Source organism: Moschus berezovskii, chromosome 5 (genome assembly GCF_049115385.1).
Source record: "Moschus berezovskii isolate FMDL1 chromosome 5, NW_MosBer_1.0, whole genome shotgun sequence".
Taxonomy (NCBI): domain Eukaryota; kingdom Metazoa; phylum Chordata; class Mammalia; order Artiodactyla; family Moschidae; genus Moschus; species Moschus berezovskii.
Window position 1 is genome coordinate 53470195 of NC_142464.1, and position 23609 is coordinate 53493803.

The following is a 23609-nucleotide window of genomic DNA, read 5'->3' on the forward strand; positions in this document are numbered from 1 at the left end:
ACTCAAACTCATGTCCATTGAGTCAGTGATGCCATCCAACCATCTCATCCTCTGTCATTCCCTTCTCCTCCCACCTTCAGTCTTTCCCAGCATCAGAGTCTTTTCAAATGAGTCAGTTCTTCACATCACATGGCCAAAGTATTGGAGTTTCAGCTTCAACATCAGTCCTTCCAATGAATATTCAGGACTGATTTCCTTTAGGATGGACTTGTTGGATCTTCTTGCAGTCCAAGGGACTCTCAAAAGTCTTCTCCAACACCACAGTTCAAAAACATAATTTCTTCGGCGCTCAGCTTTCTTCACAGTCCAACTCTCACATCCATACATGAATACTAGGAAAACCATAGCCTTGACTAGATGGACCTTTGTTGGCAAAGTAATGTCACTGCTTTTTAAAATGCTGTCTAGATTGGTCATAACTTTTCTTCCAAGGAGTAAGTGTCTTTTAATTTCATGGCTGCAGTCACCACCTACAGTGATTTTGGAGCCCAGAAAAATAAAGTCTGACACTGTTTCCCTTGCTTCCCCATCTATTTGCCATGAAGTGATGGGACCAGATGCCATGATCTTAGTTTTCTAAATATTGAGCTTTAAGTTAACTTTTTCACTCTTTTCTTTCACTTTCATCAAGAGGCTTTTTAGTTCTTCTTCACTTTCTGCCATAAGCGTCAGGTCATCTGCATATCTGAGGTCATTGATATTTCTCCCGGCAATCTTGATTCCAGCTCGTGCTTCATCCAGCCCAACATTTCCCATGATGTAATCTGCATATAAGTTAAATAAGCAGGGTGACAATATACATCCTTGACATACTCCTTTTCCTATTTGGAACCAGTCTGTTGTTCCATGTCCAATTCTAACTGTTGCTTCCTGACCTGCATACAGATTTCTTGAGAGGCAGGTCAGGTGGTCTGGTATTCCCATCTCTTTCAGAATTTTCCAGTTTGTTGTGATCCACACAGTCAAAGGCTCTAGGATAGTCAATAAAGCAGAAATAGATGTTTTTCTGGAACTCTCTTGCTTTTCGATAATACAGCAGATGTTGGCAATTTGGTCTCTGATTCCTCTGTTTGTCTAAAACCAGCTTCAACATCTGGAATTTCACAGTTCACATATTGCTGAAGCCTGGCTTAGAGAATTTTGAGCACTACTTTACTGCTGTGTGAGATGAGTGCAGCTGTGCAGTACTTTGAGCATTCTTTGGCATTGCCTTTCTTTGGGTTGGAATGAAAGCTGACTTTTTCCAGTCCTGTGGCCACTGCTGAGTTTTCCAAATTTGCTGGCATATTGAGTGCAACACTTTCACAGCATCATCTTTTAGAATTTGAAATAGCTCAACTGGTATTCCATCACCTCCACTAGCTTTGTTCGTAGTGATGCTTCTTAAAGCCCAATTGACTTCACATTCATTCCAGGATGTCCGGCTCTAGGTGAGTGATCACACCATAGTGATTATCTGGGTCACGAAGACCTTTTTTGTATAGCTCTTCTGTTTATTCTTGCCACCTCTTCTTAATATCTTCTGCTTCTGTTAAGTCCATACCATTTCTGTCCTTCATTGAGCCCATCTTTGCATGAAATATTCCCTTGGTTTCTCTAATTTTCTTGAAGAGATCTCTAGTCTTTCCCATTCTATTGTTTTCTTCTATTTCTTTGCATTGATCACTGAGGAAGGCTTTCTTATCTCTCCTTGCTATTCTTTGAAACTCTGCATTCAAATGGGTATAGCTTTCCTTTTCTCCTTTGCTTTTCACTTCTCTTCTTTTCACAGCTATTTGTAAGGCCTCCTCACACAGCCATTTTGCTTTTTTGCATTTCTTTTTCTTGGGGATGGTCTTGATCCCTGTCTCCTGTACAATGTCCATAGTTCATCAGGCACTCTGTTTATCAGATCTAATCCCTTGAATCTATTTCTCACTTCCACTGTATAATTGTAGGGACATGAGTTTGAGTGAACTCTGGGAGTTGGTGATGGACAGGGAGGCCTGGTGTGCTGATTCATGGGGTCGTGGAGAGTCTGACATGACTGAGGGACTGAACTGAACTGATTTAGGTCATACCTGAATGGTCTAGTGGTTTTCCCTACTCTCTTCAATTGAAGGCTAAATTTTTCAATAAGGAGTTCATGATCTGAGTCACAGTCAGTTTCTGGCCTTGTTTTTTGCTGACTATATAGAGCTTCTTTGCCAACAAAGGTACGTCTAGTCAAAGCTATGGTTTTCCAGTGGTCATGTATGGATGTGAGAGTTGGACTGTGAAGAAATCTGATCACCGAAGAATTGATGCTTTTGAACGGTGGTGCTGGAGAAGACTCTTGAGAGTCCCTTGGACTGCAAGGAGATCCAACCAGTCCATTCTAAAGGAGATCAATCCTGGGTGTTCATTGGAAGGACTGATGCTAAAGCTGAATATCCAATACTTTGGCCACCTCATGCGACGAGTTGACTCACTGGAAAAGACTCTGATGCTGGGAGGGATTTGGGGGCAGGAGGAGAAGGGGATGATAGAGAATGAGATGGCTGGATGGCATCACCGACTCTGTGGACATGAGTTTGAGTGAACTCTGGGAGTTGGTGATGGACAGGGAGGCCTGGCATGCTGTGGTTCATGGGGTCGCAAAGAGTTGGACACGACTGAGCGACTGAACTGACTGACTGATGGAGCTTCTCCATCCTTGGCTGCAAAGAATATAATCAATCTAATTTCCATATTGACTGTCTGGTGATGTCCATGTGTAGAGTCTTCTCTTGTGTTGTTGGAAGAGGGTGTTTCCATGACCAGTGAGTTCTCTTGGCAAAACTCTTATTAGTCCTTGCCCTGCTTCATTCTGTATTCCAAGGCCAAATTTACCTTTTACTCCAGGTGTTTCTTGACTTCCTAGTTTTGCATTCCAGTCCCCTAAAATGAAAAGGATGTCTTTTGGGGGATGTTAGTTCTAGAAGGCCTTGTAGGTCTTCACAGAACCATTCAACTCCAGCTTCTTCAGCATTACTGGTTGGGGCATAGACTTGGATTATTGTGATATTGAATGGTTTACGTTGGAAACGAACAGAGATCATTCTGTCATTTTTGAGATTGCATCCAAGTACTGCATTTCAGACTCTTGTTGACTATGAGGGCAACTCCATTTCTTCTAAGGGGTTCTTGCCCACAGTAATAGATATGAGGGTCATCTGAGTTAAATTCACCCATTGCAGTTCAGTTCAGTTCAGTTCAGTCGCTCAGTCATGTCCGACTCTCCGCGACCCCATGAATCACAGCATGCCAGGCCTCCCTGTCCATCACCAACTCCCAGAGTTCACTCAAACTCATGTCCATCGAGTCGGTGATGCCATCCAGCCATCTCATTCTCTGTCGTTCCCGTCTCCTCCTACCCCCAATCCCTCCTAGCATCAGACTCTTTTCCAGTGAGTCAACTCGTCGCATGAGGTGGCCAAAGTATTGGAGTTTCAGCTTTAGCGTAAGTCCTTCCAGTGAATAAAGGATTGATCTCCTTTAGAATGGACTGGTTGGATTTTCTTGCAGTCCAAGGGATTTCATTGCAGTTCACTGATTCCTAAAACGTCAGCGTTCACTCTGGCCATCTCCTGTTTGACCACTTCCAATTTGCCTTGATTCATGGACCTACCTAACATTCCAGGTTCCTATGCAGTATTATTATTTATAGCATTGGACTTTGCTTCTATCACCAGTCACATCTGCAACTGGGTTTGTTTTTGGTTTGGCTTCACCCCTTCATTCTTTCTGGAGTTATTTCTCCACTGATCTCCTGCAGCATATTGGGCACCTACTGACCTGGGGAGTTCATCTTTCAGTGTCCTATCTTTTTGCCTTTTCATACTGTTCATGGGGTTCTCAAGGCAGGAATACTAAAGTGGTTTGCCATTCCCTTCTCTAGTAGACAATGGTCTACTAGACCTTTCTGTCAGACCTCTCCACCGTGACCCATCCATCTTGGGTGGCCCTATACGGCATGGCTCATAGTTCCATTGACTTAGACAAGGCTGTGGTCCATGTAATCAGATTGGTTAGTTTTCTGTGTTGTGGTTTTCAGTCTGTCTGCCCTCTGATGGAGAAGGATAAGAGGCTTCTGGAAGTTTCCTGATGGCGAGACTGACAGGGGGAAACTGGGTCTTGTTCTGATGGGCGGGGCAATGTTCAGTAAATCTTTAATCCAATTTTCTGTTGATGGGTGGAAATGTGTTCCCCCCCTGCTATTTGCCTGTGGCCAAACTGTGGTAGAGGTAATGAAGATAATGGGGACCTCCTTCAAAAGGTCCCATGCATGCGCTGCTGCAGCCCTGCACCAGGCCACCACCGACCCACGCCTCCGCTGGAGACTCCTGGACACTCCAGGGCAGGTCTGGGTCAGTCTCCTGTGGGGTCACTGCTCCTTTCTCCTGGGTCTTGGTGAACACAAGGTTCTGTTTGTGCCCACCAAGAGTCTATTTCCCAGTCCTATGTGAGTTCTGGCAGCTCTATGGTGGGGTTAATGGCACCTCCTCCAAGAGGGCTTATGACATACCCAAGTCTGCTGCACCCAGAGCCCCTGTCCCTGTGGCAGACCACTGCTGACCCGTACCTCCACAGGAGATGCTCAAACACAGTTCTGTCTCAGTCTCTGTGGGGTCCCTGGGTCCTGGTGCACACAAGGTTTGTTTGAGTCTCTGAGTGTCTCTGGCGGAAATGGGGTTTGAATCTGCCCCTCCTACCATCTTGCTGGGGCTTCTCCTTTGCCCTGGGGCGTGGGTTATCTCCTCACAGCTGCTCCAGGGCCACACAGCAATGGATCCAGAGTCTTGCTATAGACCTTTTTGTTTGATATAGTCCAATTTGTTTATTTTTGCTTTGTTGCCTTTGCCTGAGGAAAAAGATCCAAAAACATAGAGCTAAGACCAATGTCAAAGAGTTTACCTACTCCTTATTTTGTCTTCTAAAGGTATTATGTTTCAGGTCTTGCATTTAAGTCTTTAGTCCATTTGAATTTGTTTTTGTGTATTGTGTAAGAAGGTGGTCTAATTTCATTCTTTGTATGTGGCTGTCTAGTTTTCCCAGCATCATTTATTAAAGAAACTGTTTTTCCTCATTGTATATTCTTGTCTCCTTTGTCATAGATTGACCACCGGTGAAAGTGTCAGTTGCTAAGTCTGACTCTTTGCGACCCCCATGGACTGTAGCCCAGCAGTCTCCTCTGTCCATGGCAAGAATACTATTTTGTGCCAGTACTATACTATTTTGTTTACTATAGCTCTGTAGTATAATTTGGAATCAGGAAATGTAACTGTTCCAGCTTTATTATTCTTTTTCAAGATTGCTTTGACTATTTTGGGTCTTTTGCAGTTCTATTTTAGAATTATTTGATCTCCTTTTCTAGAAAATATCATGAGTATTTTTTATAAGGATTGCTTTGAGTCTGTAGTTAGTTTGGGGGTAATATAAGCATTTTAACATGAGTATGGAATATCTATCCATTTACTTTTGTTGTCTTCAATTTCTTTTATTATTGTCATAGTTTTCAGTGTACATATCTTTTACCTCCTTGGTTAAATTTATTCCTAGGTATTTTATTCTTTCTTTTTTTTTGATGCAATTATAAATGGTGTTTCCTTTCTCTTTCTGATGGTTTATTATCTGTGTATAGAAATGTAACATATTTCTGTATATTAATTTTTATTTTATTTTTATTCTATATTTGTATAAATTGAACAATATTGTGTTTGTTTCATGTGTACAGCAAGCTGTATATATTAATTTTGTATCCTGCAATTTTACTGAATTTTACTGAGTTTTTTGGTAGAGTCTTTAGAGTTTTCTTTATATAGTATCATCTACCAATAGTGATAGTTTTACTTCTTCCCTTCCAATTTGAATGTCTTTTACTTATCTTTTTCTATGATTGCTGTAGCTAGGACTTACAATCCTATGTTGCATGAAAGTGGTGAGATGGGCATCTTTGACTTATTCCTGTTCTTAAAGGAAAAGCTCCCAACTTTTTGCCATTGAGTGTGATGTTAGCTGTGGGTTTGTCATAAATGGCCTTTAGTATGCGGAGGTGTGTTCCTCTGCATTCACTTTGTTGCGAGTTTTTATTGTCAGTGGATGCCGAACTTTGTCAAATGTTTTTCCTGCATATATTGAGATGGTCATATGATTTTTATCTTTCATTTTGTTAATGTGATGAATCATGTTGATTTATGAATATTCAATCATCTTACACTCTTGGCATAAAGTCCATATGATCATGGTGTATACTCCTTTTAAAGTATTATTGAATTCAGTTTGGTAATATTTTATTGAGGATTTGTTGTTCCATCTATTTTTTTTATCCAGGATATTGGCATTCAATTTTCTTTTTTTTTTTTTTTGCTGGTGTCTTTGTCTGATTTTGCTATCAGGGTAATGCTGGCCTCATAGAATAAACGAGTTTGTAAGCTTTCCTTCCTCTTCAATTTTTAAAAATAATTTGGTAAGGGTAGGTATTATGTCTTTCTAATGTTATGCTCTAAAGTTTTTAATGTGAACAACTGAGTAACTCATTACTAAGATCAGGAAAGCTGGGGGAGTCAGGAGTGGAATTTAGGTCATGTCAAGTTTGAAAGGCTGGTGGGATATGCCTATGACAGGAACTGTTGAGAAGCAGTTGGAAATTCATGTCTGAAACTCAGATAGTTCCAGGCTGGAAATAAATATTTGGGAGTTGTCAGCTGAGAGAGGGCATTTAAAGGCATTTAATAACCTATTCCCCGGTGGTAATCCTGACCAGCACTTAAAAAAAAGTGAATAAAATAGAAATTTCAGAGTGTGTTATATATAGTATGTGGTCATTGTTTTGTGAAATATTTTATTTCAGTTGTGTTTGTGTACAAGCACAAACTGGGTCAGGATGTAAAATGTATTTCTTATTGTGAAAGCGTGCTAGTCGCTCAGTCGTGTCTGACTCTTCACAACCTCATGGACTGTGTCCTACCAGGTTCCTCTATCCATGGGATTCTCCAGGCAAGAATATTGGAGTGGGTAGACATTCGCTTCTCCAGGGGATCTTCCCAACACATGGATTGAACCTGGGTCTCCCACATTGCAGATTCTTTACTGTCTGAGAGTCATGGTCAAAAGTTTGAAGGTCATTTAGTTAAGGGCTGAGTGAAAGAGAACTGAGGACTGATCCCTGGGGCACTTTGAGGTGTAAAGTTTAGGAAAGAATTCCAACAAGCAACTCATGAGAAGGAGTGATGTAGGAGGAACATTAAGAAGCTGAGCAGTGAAAGTATTTGAATCAGAGAGAGAGATTGTGTGCCTCAGAAATGCTATCACAAGATTGAGTAAGGTAACCAAGCACTGAAAATGAGATTAGCAACAAGGAAAGCAATGGGGACCTTGATAAAGTTCTTTGCGTGGCATATGGGGGCCAAAACCTGCTTAGAACGGGTTCCAGAGAGACTGGGATGGAGGAAAGAAGTAAAGACAGGGTCTGGATGACTGAAGGAATTGTACTAAAAGGTGAGAAAGAGAAATGGGACAGTAGAGGGAGGTGTGAGGTCAGTGAGGGGGATGAGTGGGAGAGTTGTCCTGGAGCAGGGCAGAGGGAGGAGGGGAGAGGATCTAATAAAGGGTTGTTTGGTGTAGGAGCCAGGAGAGCTCAGCCACGGACAAAGAGGGAAAGCAGAGGATATGGATACGAAGTCAGGAGGATGGAAAAGTCCCTTCAGCTTCCATTTTCTCCGCAAGATTAGAGATGGTATTGTTAGCTGAGGAGAAGGTAGGGGGAGTTAGAGGTCCTTGCTGACTCACTCAAACAAAAAATGATAAAGACCTCCAGTGGTCTGCAGTCTGCCACTAGAGTGTGCCTGCCTGCTCTCCCTTGACTTGTGGCTGAATGCTTGGACGTCCATGTGGTGGCTTTAGCTCTGGGCTTGCTTGGGACTAAGTATAGCACCTGCTTTCCCATCAAAATCTCTCCCAAGGGCCCTGAGCCTGCAGCTTATGCTCATCCATGGTAAACAGTGAGGTCAGCAAAAAGGATGATTGTGATTCCAAACAGAATGGAGCCAGATCTGTGGAATCAGCCCAGCATGGATGGAAGTCTGTGCAGCTCTAACACAGGCCCAGTCCTGCCTCCCCCTTCCACATGCATGGAGAAGAGGTGTCTTCACTGGTGGCACACAGACCCAGGCAAAAATTAAAAACCAACAAAAACCCTCTGGGTGTGAGAAAATAAAAACAACTAGAGTGAAATGCACCCAAACTCGTCATAGTGACTATCCATTGACAGTAACTTCCTTCCTTTTTCGGAAATGTCACAATTTCCACAACAGCCATAGATTCCTTTTATAATAGAAATCTTCAATAAATGTATTTTTCTTCTTTTTCCCTGAATATGAGGACTGATTCAGTTTTGCAGGCAGCAACTCAGAAATCCCAGCGGTTTCACAGAGCTCCCTCCCAATCTGCACCCCTATCCCCACCCCCAGAGCCCCCACCCAGGTTATAAAGGCTGGAAGGGAGATTGGGAGGTGGAAAGAGCACGGGAGGCTGGGGGATTAGATATTCAATTCTGCTTTTATCTGTTTTATCTGTTTGCATAGAAAAAAAATCACTGGAACGGATGATTTCTAAGGTTTGTTCCAACTTAAACAGTCTGTGTTCTGTGTTACCTGTAAATGGTTGAGATGATTGCAGTACTGCAATTTTATCTGAGCAAAGGTTTCCACAGAGTTACACACAGGATGACGCCTTAGATTCCTGGCAGAGTGGAAAGTGCTTTGACAAGTTCCCTGTGTGAGGGCTCAGCGGGTACCACAGTGCCTAGATCAGAAGGGTTACTTTGGAGATTTCTGGAAAGAATTGAAATTTGGACAAACTTACCATTCAGGGCAAAGACTATAACTTGTGCAGTGACCCCAAATCAGAAGAGGTCCATTTCCTGAAACAAGATGAGACTAGGTTGTGTTTGCGCCACTGTGTCTACTCACTGCTTTTTTCTGAGTCACATTCAAGGGTCCCCCCCTTCCTGTCCCCCACAGACCAGAAAGAAAGAAATAACAGCTAACAGTAGCAGTTAAAAATGGCAAACCTCTTGCCCTTTCTCAGGAGTTACAAAGCTTCTAGCGAGGGAGGGAAAGGATTTTCATTATGTTGAGTTTCTATAAGGACAAAGAGGCTTCATTGTTCCTGGTACCCAGCAGCTGCTCCCAGGATGAAATCCTCTGGACAGTTGCCCAGTGCAAACGTGGACACCTCACAGGGACAAGGAGGCCTTCTTCACCTTCTTCATTCTTTGATGGGCGAGAGCCAAAGGGGCAACCACATCAGCATTAGTGATGGCAAGGCACTGGTGTTTTAAAGAGTTGGGATGGGAATGCAACGCCTGCAATCAGGTGGTTTCTTAGGAGCCTTCTTTCCTGAGATGAGGCTGATTCTGATAAAGGGAGAACTGGCACAGAGGCAGGCCCTGATGCTGATGACACAGGCCTGTTCTCTGTGACATTCATTCACTCCACAAATGTCAGTTGAGTTCTACTTTGAGCCAGGTGCCCCTCCAGGTTTGGGGGTCACAGCAATGAGTAAGAGAAAAATCCCTGCCTCCATGCAGTATACATTCTGTCATCTAGAACTTAGTTCTAGAAAGAACTAAACAGTGATGCCATTCAGAGTTAGTGAGCTAGCCAGCAGCTAATATGCTGCATTTGGCCTGAGATATATTTTGTTCAGCTCCCCAAGATGGGTTTTGGGATGTTTTTATGATTTAAAAATTTTGAGCCAACCTCAAAAATTCTGAAATTTTATTCTTTTATTTTTTTTTTGAAATCTTATTTATTTATTTGGCTGCGCTGGGTCTTAGTTGTGGCATGTGGGATCTAGCTCCCTGACCAGGGATGGAACCTAGGCCCCCCGCATTAGGTGCATGGAGTCTCAGCCACTGGACCCTCAAGGAAGTCACCAAATTCTGAAATTTTCGCTAAAGGCCTTAATTTTTTGAGCTGTGAGAGACGTAACAACACAGGTCCTCATGCCAAATAGCAACAATCAACTGAAGGTGAGTACTGGCCGCTGCTTTTTTTTTTTGGTTACTCAGCTGGCGGGGTCTTGGCTTCCTCACCAGGAGTGGAGCCTGTGCCCCCTGCAGTAGAACCACAGAGTTCTAACCACTTGACTGTCAGGGAGTTCTGGGACCTTCTGTTACACTGGGCTTTTCACTGAAGACTTGCCTGACTGTGGCACTGGCCACTGGCCAGAGTTCCAGCTCAGGGAGGTGTTGCACTTCTGTGGAAACTACCCTGAGCCCCACTTTCTCATGTCTGCTTTGATTTTATTAGTAGTCAACAAATATTCACTGAGAACCAGATTCTGTGCTGGGCGCCAGGGACACAAAGATTCAGAAGGTACAGTGTTGGCTCTTCCTTGGGAGGGCTTCCTTGGGGAGGTGATACAGGGGAAGAAAAGAGATGAGGTTGGATGTATAGGCAGAGCCATGGAGAGACTGTCAGAGCAGACTTTGGCTTCTATCTTATCAGCTGCTGCTGCTAAGTCGCTTCAGTCGTGTCCGACTCTGTGTGACCCCATAGACAGAAGCCCACCAGGCTCCCCTGTCCCTGGGATTCTCCAGGCAAGAACACTGGAGTGGGTTGCCATTTCCTTCTCTAATGTGTGAAAGTGAAAAGTGAAAGTGAAGTTTCTCAGTCGTGTCCGACTAGTAGCAACCGCATGGACTGCAGCCCACCAGACTCCTCTGTCCATGCGATTTTCTAGGCAAGAGTACTGGAGTGGCTTGCCATTGAGTAGTTCTTAAAATTAGGTGCACAACAGAATCACCTATGTGACTGCTGGGCCACATCTCCAGGCTTCCCCATCAGAAAATCTGAGGTGGAGATAAGAAACTGCCAAAAAGCTCCCAGTGCTGCTGGTCTGGGAGCCACACTTGAGGAACTAGTGTTTAAAGGATGAGGAGCTGTTGTGAGTTCTCTGGCCTCTCCCGCCAGCTGGCTGACTCTTGCTTTAATGCCTTGAAGACCATAAAACATCCTTGGCCTTTGGAGTTGCGTCTGTTCCTGCTGTTAGACCACTGCCCCCTAATTCAGATTTAAGTGAGCCCAGTGCATGGAGCAGCCTTTCTCCTTAGAAACCACTGGTCCTGAGATTTGTGCTTCTGGAAAACCAGGGATGGAGAGGCCTGCTTGCTATGGTTTTAGAGCAGAACAGAGGCCAACTCAGAGTTGGGTCAGACAAAAGAAAGGGGTGGGGGGATGGAGGGAAGAAAGAAGGAGGAAAGGAAGAAAGGAAAGAATGAAGGAAGGAGAAGGGAAAAGGAAGGGAGGAAGAGAAAGGGAGGGAAGACGCCTACATGCAGAGAAAGAACATGTTAATTTCACTGTGATTCAAATCACAGAGATTTGAATCTCACCAGCTGTGAGGTGATGCAAACATCAGTAAACTTTTGGGGTCTTGGAGGGAATGGAAATGCCTGCACTTGAACCTGAGTGTGAGTCCATCCTTGAGTTCTGTGCTTTAAGTGCCTCTTGCCTCTCGTGTGCCAGGCCCTGGACAGACGTATAAGCTTTGGAGTTAGGCAGACGTGAGTGAATCTCAACAGGTGGGAAAGTAATGAACCTCTTGGTCTGGATTTCTCATCTCTATCATGTAAATTATTAATAATTCAGTCACTCAATGGACTTCCCTGGTGGCTCAGTGACAAAGAATTTGCCTCCAGTGTGAGAGACCTGGGTTTGATCCCTAGGTCAGGAAGATCCCCTGGAGAAGGGAATGGCAACCCACTCCAGTATTCTTGCCTGGAGAATCCATGGGCAGAAGAGCCTGGTGGGCTGCAGAACATAGGGTCACAAAGACCTGACTGAGCGACTAACACACGACAACTGAGGATGAAGTGAGACACTGCATGAGGAGCTAGATATGGGGTCTGGAACATAGAGGCTCCCCACGTAGAATTAAGACGAAAATCACAGTGGAGTCCTACTATGTGCCAAGCTGCATATTTGGTATTGTACATGCCTCTGTTAAATTAGTCTTGATGACAACCTGCTGCTGTCAGCACTATGAGCGCAGGGACCAGGCCTCCACATAGAGCCTGACACATAGTAGGTGATCCATCAAGGCTTCCTGCTGTGGAAGGGTCCCAGTCTCTAAGCTGGAGAGAGAGAAGGGACAGGGGAGACCTCAGATTCCAGAGGAAAATAAGTGTAAGAAGGATTTATCCCCATAGGAGAGATGGGAGAAGAAACAAACTGGTTATGATAAATTAAGTAGCAGTGAAACAAAAGAGGGTAGCAGGGGACTTTAAGGAGCCATTTATCATTAATAATAATAATAAAATTCAAGGTTTAAAAAAAAAAGCTCAAGGTACTGAAGCCTTCTCATTAAATTGATAATTATACATCATACCTTCTATGTGTTCAAAATGTGTGATAAGAAGGATTTGAGAATCAGAGAGGCCAAGGTTTGAGAGCCTAACTTTTCTTCTAGTTGTTACAGACCTTCAGCAAGAAATAAATGGAATAATAGCTTTTTCCTGAGTCCCTGCTGTGTACTAGGCACTATAATCATACTTGATATTCATTAATTTACTAAACAACTTATGAAATGTGCAAAGTTCTGTAAACTTTTAGGACCTATTAGTTATGACTCAAACAGAACATTCATATCTCTTAGAAGTACCAACAGTCATTACTGTGGCTAATCTCTGTGTGTCAGACATCATGCAAGGCACTTAACCGATCAACATTTACATTCATCAGTTTCGTAGGCGTGAGTCTGTTAAATCTGTGACTATAACTCTCTAGGACTTACTTGTTACTAGACACCAGCACAGTACCTGACTATAGCAAGCACTTAATAAATGGTGCCATTACTATTCTCTGCAAGGCTTCTAGATGAATTTTACATCTTATTGAACATCATCTTATTTGAATGCTCAAAAACCACCTTTGGAGTGAGTTGAGTAGATACTATCTTATTGAGAAATGGAGTGACACTGCTTCAAATCTGAGAACTCAGGGATGGAGGGCTCAGGTCCAGCACCAATTTCTTTAAAAAGCAGTGACCTTAAGAATTGCTGGTTACGAAAGGAAAATACAGTCTTGAAACATATTTTAGTAGAAGGAAAGTCTCGAGCATCTAGTTTTTTTTTTTAATCTATTGGACACCATAGGTTTTTAACTAGTGTTATTTCCCCCTTCCAGTTGGTGACTAGAAAACTGAGAGCCAAAGTTGCCTGAGCTCCAGCGAGTATAGATCTGCATTTTATATTAGGTTGGGCCACATGAGATTGGGGAAGATTTTTGATCTACAAAAAATGGCACTTTCATTCGGTTCCACTTAATATACAGCACCTGCCTCTTTCCTGCCTCAGTCTTACTTCCCCATCTTCCTCTCTGCCTCTTGTTTCTCACTTATTTTTGAATCAGCTTCTTTTGTGTCTTTGTAGATTTCTTAAAATCCTCTTTGGTGGTTTAGTTGCTAAGTCGTGTCTGACTCTTGCGACCACATGGACTGTAGCCTGCCAGGCTCCTCTGACCATGGGATTCTCTAGGCAAGAATACTGGACTTGGTTTCTATTTCCTTCTCCAAGGGGTCTTTCTGACCCAGGAATCGAACCTGAGTCTCCTGCACTGCAGGCAGATTTTTTACCAACTGAGCTACAAGGGAAATGGCAGTATGCAAATAGGGGGAAAGAAAAACAACTCACTCATTTCCACTACCAGATATAGCCACTGTGAACCTTTCTGTGCATCGCTTTCCAGAATTTTTCTCTGCATATTTATACACATATTTAAGCAAAGTTGAAAACAGCCGATAGTTATGTTAGTCTGTCTTCCATTTCTTTAAACTTTTCCCATTTAAACCTGATTCTTTGAAGTCTAGTGCTGTCTCACAACTATGCAGCATATTCTTTGACATTTCCTGAATTTTGGCTGCATTGAAGAGTGGGCCTGGCTGAACAGTCTAAAATTATCAAAGCTGCCACAGGCCCAGAAGAAGCTCCTAATGGATGTAAAAGGTTCTAAGCGGTTTTGTTCAGGTGTTATTTTTGGAGCCACTTTTTCAGGCTTTTATGGTACAATCCACTTTATGCCTTTTTACTGCAGGGGCTGTGGCCAGGACAGCACCAAGCTGCTTGCCCACTGCCCTCCAGGGTGGGTGCCTGAGCAGACAAGTTCTCTGGGCCCAGTTCTCATGGCTGAGACCCAAAGAGGAATATTTGCCATCCCCTTCTTTTCTTGTTTCAGTCACTGGCAGCTGCCCACTGCTGAGGAATTGGGGATGAACTGGGTAAGGCCATGGGTTGGTTCTCCTATCTGTGCCTTGGTTTTCTCAGGCCTGGTGACTCGGAGGGCAGGGCACCAAGCTGAGGGAGAGAAATGAAAGAGTCTGGCTCATGGGTGCCCATCTCTCAGGGCACAGCCATCTCCCAGGAAAGAGAGCCATCGTCTCCTCTTGAGAGCTTCTCTCTACCACTTTAAAGAACACCAGCCACACCAAGTGGATTAGGAGACCAACAGGAAGAAGCACCCAGCCCCAGAGGACAAGCCATATATTAATACATAGCTGGTGGAAAGGGCCAGGGTCTGAACATCTGAGGATAGATTCTGGCATCAGATGAACACTGAATTGGCGGTCCACAGACCTGCTTTGGGGCTTTCTCAGTGTTCCAGTGGTAAAGAATCCACCTGCAATGCAGGAGACATAGTTGACACGGGTTTGATCCCTGGGTTGGGAAGATCCCCTGGAGGAGGAAATGGCTACCCAATCCAGTATTTTTGTCTAGAGAATCCCATGGACAGAGGAGCCTGGTGGGCTATGGGGGTCTCAAAGAGTCAGACACAACTGAGCACGCATACAGACCTGCTTTGTTTGGCCTGCCAATTTTTTTTTTTTTTTCCTAGTGGTAAATTTCACATGAAAAACTGACTTCTTCAGAAAAGTCCAAATATCTGGCAGCATCCCATCCCTGTCTGTCCTGCAACATCTGGAGCTAAGCTCTGGCCTGGGCGTTTCCTGTTCAGATTAGCCCAGAACTCACCTGCTTTCTCTTGCCTGGGGCCTACCCCTGAGGGAGTAATTCCTGCCTCAATCTGTGCTCAGGTACTTTATCTGTGTCCTTAAGAGCTAGGGCTGATGAGTTTAAAGATAAGATATCTGACTCCTGCCTTCTCCAAAGGCAGGAACATTGGGGTGGGAGGGGTTTGGTGGAAAGCAGGGTACATTTGGGGAGTCAGAGCCTGCTGGATTTCCCCAGGTGGCACTAGTGGTAAAGATTCCGCCTGCCAATTCAGGAGACAAAAGAGACATGGGTTCAATCCCTGGGTTAGGAAGAGCCTCTGGAGGAGGAAATGGCAGCCCATTCCAGTATTCTTGCCCATGGACAGAGAAGCCTGATGGGCTTTGGTACATAGGGTCGCAAAGAGTCAGATGGAAGCAGCTTAGCAACAGTAGTAGCAAAGCTTTCAAGAAAGAAACAGTGGGAGAGGACACTATTTATGAACAAAAAGTCCGAAAGCCTTCCTCTGTTGACTGGTGAAGTGTAAAGCAGATAACAGGGTGGGTGAAAGCAGGATGCATTTCAGGACGAAGAGATAGGACAGGAGTGTCCTACACAGGCCAGGCCTCCCCTTCACCTAATCCTGGGTTGGGTTGCTACATGCATGAGAGTAGGCGTCCCAAAGAGCTAGAGTTTGTGTTATAATTTATTATGCATCTCAGCAGCTTTTCAGGTAAAACCAAGGACAAATAAGTGATATTAGTTAAGTCGCTCAGTCGTGTCCAATTCTTTGCGACCCCATGAACCACAGCACGCCAGGCCTCCCTGTCCATCACCAACTCCCGGAGTTCACTCAAACTCATGTCCACAGAGTCGGTGATGCCATCCAGCCATCTCATTCTCTGTTGTCCCCTTCTCCTCCTGCCCCCAACCTTTCCTAGCATCAGAGTCTTTTCCAGTGAGTCAACTCGTCGCATGAGGTGGCCAAAGTATTGGAGTTTTAAGTGATATAAATATTCTAAATGGAATTCCAATCCTTGTCAATGCACAGGCACACATTTGGTGGAGGTTATTGGGGACACGGAAGGACTACCCTGTTTCTCCCTACTGAACACAACAATGTTTGTGTGTGTGTTTTTCTATCGTTGAAACAATCCAACTGTCAGACATTTGTGTGACTCTTTAGAGTCACAAAGCTCTTGTCTTGTGCTCTCTTACTAAATTTTCATCATCTGTGAGATTGTTGTTTTCCAGTCACTAAGTCGTTTCTGACCATTTGTGATCAGAAACAGGACTGCGGTGCATCACGCTTCCCTGTCCTTTACCATCTCCCAGAGTTTGCTCAAACTCATGTCCATGGAGCTAGTTGGTGATGCCATCCAACCATCGCATCCTCCCTGTTGCCCTCTTCTTCTGCTCTCAATCTTTCCCAGCATCAAGGTCTTTTACAATGAGTTGGCTCTTCCTACTTGACCACCTCCAATTTACCTTGATTCATGGACCTAACATTCCAGGTTCCTATGCAATATTGTTCTTTACAGCACTTTACCTTCTCCACCAGATACATCCACAACTGAGCGTCATTTCTGCTCAGGCCCAGACTCTTCATTCTCTTTGGAGCTATTTCTCTACTTTTCTCCAGGAGCATATTGGACACCTTCTGACCTGGGGGATTCATCTTCCATATCTTTTTGCCTTTTCATACTGTTTATGGGGTTCTCAAGGAAAGAATACTGGAGTCGTTTGCCATTCCTTGCTCCAGGGGACCAGGTTTGGCCAGAACTCTTCACTATGACCTGTCCATCTTGGGTGGTCTTGCACAGCATGGCTCATAGCTTCATTGAGTTATGCAAACCGCTTCCCCACACCAAGGCTGTGACCCATGAAAGAGATGAGTTAGGTAAAGCAGATCAAAACATTGCCCCCATATAACAAGTAAGAAAACTGAGGTTCAATTAGATGACTTGTCCATATCAGTCAGTGACAGAATAAATTATTATTCTTTTCAGATCCACTGTCCACCCTTCTTTCCAAGCTCTCTGCTCCATGAGACCTGTATGAACTCTGTCAAAGGGCTTGCATTTTGCTGGCCTCTAGGTTGGGAATTCAGGAATGCTTGGTCAGTTGTGTCTGACTCTTAGTGACCCCATGGACCATAACCAGCATGGACTGTAGTCCAACAGGTTCCTCTGTCCATGAAATTTTCCATGAAAGAATACTGGAATGATTTGCCATTGTCTTCTCCAGAGGATCCTCCCAACCCAGGGATGGAAACCGTGCCTCTTGCATCCCTTGCATTGTCAGGCAGAGTCTTTACCTCTGTGTCACCTGGGCTTTTAGCAATAAATGGATGGATAATGGATAAAAGTAATGTCTCTGTTTTTTAATATATTATCAAGGTTGGTCATAACTTTCCTTCCAAGGAGTAAGCGTCTTTTAATTTCATGGCTGCAATCAGCATCTGCAGTGATTTTGGAGCCCAAAAAAATAAAGTCTGACACTGTTTCCACTGTTTTTTTGGGTGTTCATTGGAGGGACTGGTGCTAAAGCTGAAACTGCAATACTTTGGCCACCTCATGCGACGAGTTCACTCACTGGAAAAGACTCTGTTGCTGGGAAAGGTTGGGGGCAGGAGGAGAAGGGGATGACCGAGAATGAGATGGCTGGATGGAATCACCGACTCTGTGGACATGAGTTTGAGTGAACTCCGGAAGTTGGGGATGGACAGGGAGGCCTGGCGTGCTGTGATTCATGGGGTCGTGGAGAGTCGGACACGACTGAGCGACTGAACTGAACTGAACTGAATGGATAAAAATTAAATTTTTATTTTTGGGAATTTCCTGGTAGTCCAGTAGTTAGGACTTGGTGCTTTCATTGCCGAGGACCTGGGTTTGATCCCTGGTCAGGGAACTAAGATCCCACAGCTCTGTGACATGACTAATAAATAAATAAATAAATTTCTGTTTCTAATTTCAAAATATGTATAGATACACACACACATATAAGAATAAATTGTTAAATCCTCAGATTATCCCTGTGAGACTTGTCTATTCCTTTTTATCTCTTTCTCTCTGTATCTATTCTGTGCTTTTTCAGTGGTACCCCGTTGGCTCAATAGTTGGCTGGATGTAAGGATTTTGTTACGTGTATATGAAACAGTAAGCATTGTGTCTAGCCTATACTATAGCATTACATATAACAGATGTCATTGTGGGAAAGATTGTGAGGTTTGAAGTTGTTATACACTCGTTTAAATGATTTCCAATTGTTTGGCACCATAAGTATTACCTTTGTTGCTGCTGCTAAGTCGCTTCAGTCGTGTCCGACCCTGTGTAACCCCACAGACGGCAGCCCACCAGGCTCCCCTGTCCCTGGGATTCTCCAGGCAAGAACACTGGAGTGGGTTGCCATTTCCTACTCCAATGCATGAGAGTGAAAAGTGAAAGTGAAGTCGCTCAGTTGTGTCCAACTTTTCTCGACCACATGGACTGTAGCCCACCGGGCTCCTCCGTCCATGGGATTTTCCAGGCAAGAGTACTAGAGTGGGTTGCCGTTTCCTTCTCCAACTTTCAGTTCAGTTCAGTTCAGTTCAGTCGCTCAGTCGTGTCCAACTCTCTGCGACCCCATGAATCACAGCACACCAGGCCTCCCTGCCCATCACCAACTCCCAGAGTTCACTCAAACTCATGTCCACAGAGTCGGTGATGCCATCCAGCCATCTCATTCTCTGTCGTCCCCTTCTCCTCCTGCCCCCAATCCCTTTAGGAACATCTAAATACATAATGCTTTGGTGGGGAGAGTAGAAGCTAAAGCTGAAGCAGAATAGGTGCTAAAGCTAAGTAGAAGACTTTTTAGTTGGGGGTGGGGGGTGGCAGGTTGTAGGATTTTAGTTTCCTGACCAGAGATTGAACCTAGACCCTTGGCAGTGAGAGCACTGAGTCCTAACCACTGGATTGCCAGGGAGGTCCCAAGAAGATCATAGTTAAGCACTGCAGTCACACTATCAGCATTGCCTCCTGAGATGATACACACACCCTGTTTTTTTCTCCCGTAATTCCACCCACATTGGGTTCTAAAACTTCCATTTGTTGGGGAGGCGTGATTGCACATGATAGGCATATAAGACGCCCTAAAGGGCTGTTAGGAGATCTTTCTGTGTGGGTGTGGTGCTTGGGAATCACTCACATCTCTTTCTTTGGGATCTTCACCCAGGCCGGTTGGACCCAGAGACAGAGAGTAGAAGGGTGATGCAGGCCTCCTGGATGGCGTTCAGACTGAAGTTCAGAGCTGTGAGTTCCTCTTGAACTTCAAATTATTATTAAACTCTTTTGATTTTAATTAATTAAGAATTAATTTAAATTAATGTGATAAAAAATTGTGTGTTCTAAACTTTAAATCCCCTTGGTTAAGAAATGCTAAAGTCAATTAGAAAACAAACTTTTGGTTGCCAGGGGTAAGTTTGGGATGGTCATGTACACACTGCTATATTTTAAATGGATAATCAACAAGGACCCACAGTATAGCACAAGAAACTGTGTTCCATATGGCAACCTGGACGAGGCAGGTGGTGTAGGGGAGAATGGACACATGTATGTATACGGCTCAGCCCCTTCACTGTTCACCTGAAACTGTCATAACACTGTTAATTAGCTATAGTAGTAGTAGAAGTAAAGTCGCTCAGTTGTGTCCAACTCTTTGCGACCCCATGAATTGTAGCCTACCAGGCTCCTCCGTCCATGGGATTTTCCAGGCAAGAGTACTGGAGCAGGTTGCCATTTCCTTCTCTAGGGGATCTTCCCGACCCAGGGATCAAACCTGGGTCTCCAGCATTGCAGACAGACACTTTATCATATGAGCCACCAGGGATGCCCCGGTGGGGGCTATACCCTAATACAAAAATTTAGCTATACCCTAATACAAAATAAAAAGTTCAAAAAAGAAAAAAAGTCTTAAGTTGAAAGTGAAATATTTATGGAGCAATCGGGGCCTCAAACCCCAATCCCTCAGCCCAGGAAGAAGTTATCTCTTTGGAGGTCTATTGTTGGAAAATACAAAACAAAAAAAGCCATACAACAAGGAGACAAAAAATTAGGGTGACAATGGTGGACCAAGAAAATGCACAGCGAAGGTCTTTGAGATCTAAATGATAAGGAGGCATGTCCTTGTAAACGCCTGAGCGAATGTTTCCCTCAGAGAACGGCAAGAGCAAAGGCCCTGGGGTGGGAATGAGTGACAGAAGGAGAAAGCAGATCAGATCGCAGGGAAGCCACCTTTTCTCCACACTGGACCCCTGGCCACCACCCAGACTGTGTATCTGAGGCTCAGATACACACATGTACACAATATATACATATACACACATACATGGTCCACATTGAAGCCAGCTTGTTAGGCTTATTCCTATTATGGTATGTCCTTTTAAAATAGGAGTTCAGTGGCAATGGCCTCAAATATTTAGACTCTAGCCCAGTAAGTAAGTAAGGAAACGTTTTCTGATTATCCTAAGTAAATGTTATTAAGTCTAGGTAGCACAAGATGCATATAAACAGATTCAGGCTTACTTACTCTTGCTTGACACACAGTTTCAATGATTGCTAATTGAACAGATAAATTAACGAAATGGACAATTTTCTTAATCCACAACTGGTTAAAATAGCAATATAATAATAATAATGAATGATGATAAAGCATATACACATGGGGAAAATTTTAAGGTGTGTTAGTAATCTTGACCTATTTAGGTTATAAAAACAGCTCTGACGTGCTTAAGGAACTTTGGGATTGTCTTTGGATTTTGTAAAATGATCATAAGTCAATAAGCCATCAGGCGTGGTTATATTCAGTTTACTCCCACTAGGAAAGTCTGTGTGTTCTGTTTTAAAAGTTTATCACATAATTGGTGTTGGAGGAGGTAATAGAGAGGATGTGACAGCTGGCTGACCCTGGAGCTAGACCCAGGCAATTGTAGGTTCCTCACTCCCTCCCCTGTTCTTGGAATGTACATTCTCCCAGCTGTTTCAAGGACACAGCCTTGGGAGAGTACGGTGTTGTTGAGACCATCTGGGTGATATGTGTGACTGAGCCCAGTTAAGGCTTCCATAGAAGCTTTTATAATTCTGGCAGGCAGGTGCACAAATCTACTTGTTTTGCAGCTGCCCAAGACAAGCCTCATATGTGAGTTTCCTGGCTTACTAAACCTTCCACCTTCCAATCTAAAGTGGTTGCCTCTTTCTAGGGTCTCTGCCTGACTTCTGTGTGTGGGGCCAATTAATGAACTAGCAATTGCTTCAGCATCCTAGACAGAGCAAGACATATAGAAGGACTAGCTCTGCAACTGAGGAAGCATTCATGTGACAAAGCTAGTAAGTGGCTCAAACTTACTGGTTTAAAAGAATTCCAACTCAGTGAAATAAACCCAGAACCTATCTTCTTCCCTGAATCACTGCCTAATAGTAATGAAGTTTTTAAAAAACCTTTTAATTGTGAGACATTCATAGAAAAAAAAATACATAGGATTCAGTTCAGTCGCTCAGTCATGTCCGACTCTTTGTGACCCCATGAATCACAGCACGCCAGGCCTTCCTGTCCATCACCAACTCCCAGAGTTCACTCAAACTCAGGTCCATCGAGTCGGTGATGCCATCCAGCCATCTCATTCTCTGTCGTCCCCTTCTCCTCCTGCCCCCAATCCCTCCCAGCATCAGAGTCTTTTCCAGTGAGTCAACTCTTCGCGTGAGGTGGCCAAAGTATTGGAGTTTCAGCTTTAGCATCAGTTCTTCCAATGAACACCCAGGATTGATCTCCTTTAGAATGGTGTACCTCAAAGATTTATCACAAATCAGTCACAACCAAGAAGGAGACTGCCACCACCTCAGAAATCTCATGTTCCTTCAGTCTTACTCCCTCTTTTCCACCAAAGTGACCTGCACCAGACTTTTCCTTTTTTTTTTTTGGCCACACTGCATGGCTTGTGGGTCCAGGAATGGAACCCAAGCCCTCTGCAGTGGAAACACGGAGTCCTAACCCTGAAGCGCCAGGAAGTCAGACTTTGCTTCTTTTCTTCAGTTACCACTTAAGCACACATTGAAGGGAAGTGAAGTGAAGTCACTCAGTCATGTCCGACTCTTTGCGACCCCGTGGAAGGTAGCCTACCAGGCTCCTCCCTCCATGGGATTCTCCAGGCAAGAATACTGGAGTGGGTTGCCATTTCCTTCTCCAGGGGATGTTCCCGACCCTGGGATCGAACTGGGGTCTCCCGCATTGTGGGCAGACACTTTAACCTCTGAGCCACCAGGGAAGCCACATTCCCAATCACTAAAATTTCATTTTGGCTGGCTTGGGACTTTTCTACAAGTATTAGAATCAAACAGTATGAAAGTTTCGGTCTGGCTGCTTTAACTTAAATTATGTTTGTGAGATGAGACTTATCCATTTCGTTCCATGGAATAATAAATAAACTGTTCATTATCATTGACGCATACTATTTGACAAATTTTCACTACAAAAATGGCAATTGTATAATAGTATTTCACTGTAGGAGTGTTTCACAGTTAATATTCCATTCTATGAATGGAAATGGACATACAAGCCACTTTGTGGGCATTTTTGTGTATGATTTTTGGTGAACATATGGTTGCATTTCTCTTGGGCAGGGGCATGGGGATGGACATACATACACTGGGCTTAAATCTCACTGTGGTTTAAATTGCATTCCCCCCAACTGTGATAAATAAACCTTTTATTGTGTTTATTAACTACTTCCATTTGTGAAGTCCCTATTCTAGTCTCAACCATTTTTCTTTTTTTTTTAACTGTGCCCCACGACATGTGGGATCCTAGTTCTCCAACCAGGGATTGAACCATGCCACCTGCAGTGGAAGCGTAGAGTCCTAACCATCGGCCTGAAAGGGAATTACCAAACATTTTTAAATTGGATTCTTTTTCCTTTATGTACAGACATTCTTTACAAATTCTGGAATAAGCTCTTAGTCAATTTTATGTGTTCCAGATCTTTCCCTTGATTCTAGTTATCCTTTTCTCCCTGTCAAAAGCATCTTTTCCTTTGTGGTTAATGTATCTTGTATCCTATTGAAGAAGTCTTTCCTACCTTGAGTTCATGGATATTTGTCTATTTTGTCTTCTAGAAGTCCTATTGTTTTGCCTTTTGCCTCTAAATTAGTTCTCGAGGTGGGGGAGGAGGTGGCGAGGGAATCAGTGGACAGTGAAGTTTCATTGGTTTCCATCTGGATACCATTTATTGCAGATTTTCTGCACCTACTATCTGCAGTGATATTGTTGTAAAGCAAGTATACATATGTGTTTCTGGGTTGTCCATTTTATTTCATCCTCCTCATCATACAAGTCCTATGGGCAACAAATAACCCTACAAGGAAAAGGAGGTAAGAAAGTAGCAGAAAACTTTGCTGATTATGTGGTTGAAATTGGTAACTGGGTTAAGATCTTAATTCTGCCACCTACTAGTCTTGTAACATTGGGGGACATTGTTTGACTTCTCTGGGGCCCCATTTCCCAGTCTTTATATTTAGCTCATTGTGTTACAAGGATTAATGACATATATATATATATATAAATGTTTACAATAGTATTATACACAATAAGC